General features: G+C 33.8%; 1 long non-coding RNA gene across 1 annotated transcript; it reads left to right on the top strand.

Annotated features, from left to right (window-relative positions):
- The first annotated feature begins 669 nt into the window (after positions 1 to 669).
- LOC109705984 lies at positions 670 to 1,145 on the top strand. The gene is made up of 3 exons (XR_002214994.1): positions 670 to 698; positions 780 to 875; positions 972 to 1,145. It is a non-coding gene; the product is annotated as an uncharacterized LOC109705984 (long non-coding RNA).
- Positions 1,146 to 2,067: the final 922 nt, after the last annotated feature.

The raw sequence follows: 2,067 nt of genomic DNA, 5'->3' as shown, positions 1-2,067 counted from the left end.
GCACTTTTACTAAATACCAACAACCGAACTATTAAGAGTAGCCTGGCGTCTTTTCCCCAACAACCAAAACTAAAAATTGAAGCACAAAATCAATATAAATCAGCATATGAAAACCAACCAAATAACCTAGATGAATAACCAAAACTAAAAATTGGAGCACAAAATCAGTATTTGCAAATAAAGAGAAGAGTGGGGGATGAGAAGGGAAAGGCAAGATGAGAAATTTCATAATAAATCAGCATTTGAAAACCATCCAAATAGCCTAGATGAATGGACGAAGTGGCGGCCATAGATGATGACGAAGAAGAAAATGTTGTCGTTTTGCCGGAGAAAGAGTAGCGAGTGGTTGCTCTTCTCAGTGCTCGGAATAGGTCCATAAGAGAAGTGCAAGAGTAGCTTTCAAAACATAAATGATATACCTTGCTTGTAGACAGTGAAATTGGTATGTTTTGTAGAGAAGCAGCATTGCATGATCCTATGGTTTCTCCTAGAAAATACTATATTGTGTTCTCACATGAGGTTTAGTTCACCAAAGAAAACTTTGAGAATTTGGCATGCAATAACCAATTTATCCTACCTTGCTTAAGTATAATTTTGCCCTCATGAAGATTCTGAGGAAATATAATTTAACTATATAAGTGAACCTTTGTGTTATAAGAGAGGTGCTCCATACTAAGTTTACCTTGGTGTTCAATCAGGTCATAATTCATGCATGTCTCTAAAACTTCTGTTTACCGGATTCGCTACTATTAGTTTAATTTTTGTCTTTCTTCTTTCAGGAAAATTACAACAAAGCATTATCTGAGAAGGTTCCATATTCAATTGATGAGCACCGTCTTGATGATCCACACGTGAAAGCAAATTTACTTTTGCAGGTTAGTGGAATGTTTAGTTGTCTTCTGTTTTATCTTGATCCTTGCCTCATAACACGATGACCCTAGTTTTCTAAATTACCAAGTTTTCCATTGCAGGCACATTTCTCGAGAGTAGAAATGCCTATCAGTGACTATGTCACTGACTTGAAATCTGTTCTTGATCAAAGTATACGTATCGTCCAGGCTATGATTGACATATGTGCCAATAGCGGATGGTTTTCAAGCACAATGAATTGTATGCATCTTCTTCAAATGATCATGCAGGTATTATTTTTTCATTTCCAGCTTCTACCATTAATTTGGTATCCTGCTTGTTGGACTAGGGAGTAATTTGAGATTTCCGTTTGAAAGTTGCAACTGTTAACTGGATCATTAGTCTTCACTAGAACACAAGACCAGAGTATTTAAATTACTGAGATGTGGTATATTGGTCAATTAAGTTGGTAAGTACTTTTTCATTTTGCTCTTTCGGCATGTTAACCATAATAATTACTTTCGCCTTTTGCGATGGAATTGACTTCTCAATTATCTTTATTGTTTCCGATGGACTATACTGTTTCACACCATTCTTCCATTTTATTTATTGCAAGTAGCCAATTAAGCTTTTTTTTGGGGGGGGATTTCTTAGGTTACACTTCTTTGTCAAGGTGGTTTAGATTCGATTAATCAAAATACATCAAGAGTGACAATTAGTATTATAAAGGTATGCTGCTGGGTTTTTCACAAACAAATTTCAGGTGAAGAAATCTATTGATTGATCGCAAGCCTTCATTTCCTTCATTTTGTGTAGTTAAAAAATATGTAGATAGAGTACATATATGTTGCATATTTTAGTAATTTGCTGTTTTTAAAGTTAGTTAGAATTTTTTATTGAAATTTTGGGTTTTTACTCTAATGCAGATTAAGCCAGCGAGAAGATGAAGCCATCTATTGACCGATCACAATGCTTCAATTCCTTCATTTTGTTTAGCAAGAAATATGTGATTGGAGTATATTAATATTGTATGTTTTGTTATGAGACTAAACTACTTGTTTTTTGTTTACTATGGATGCAGATCAAACTAATTGTTGTGAAACTTTAAATAGATGTTATTTTGTACTTGGTTTTGGCTACTAATTAATGATGCATGATGTTTTACTTGTATTTAAATCTTTTTTCGTGAACAACTATGTTAGATATTGTTAATTTTTT

Source organism: Ananas comosus, unplaced genomic scaffold, assembly GCF_001540865.1.
Source record: "Ananas comosus cultivar F153 unplaced genomic scaffold, ASM154086v1, whole genome shotgun sequence".
NCBI lineage: Eukaryota > Viridiplantae > Streptophyta > Magnoliopsida > Poales > Bromeliaceae > Ananas > Ananas comosus.
The sequence above is the reverse complement of the archived record's forward strand: the minus strand, read 5'-3'. Positions and strand labels throughout refer to the sequence as shown.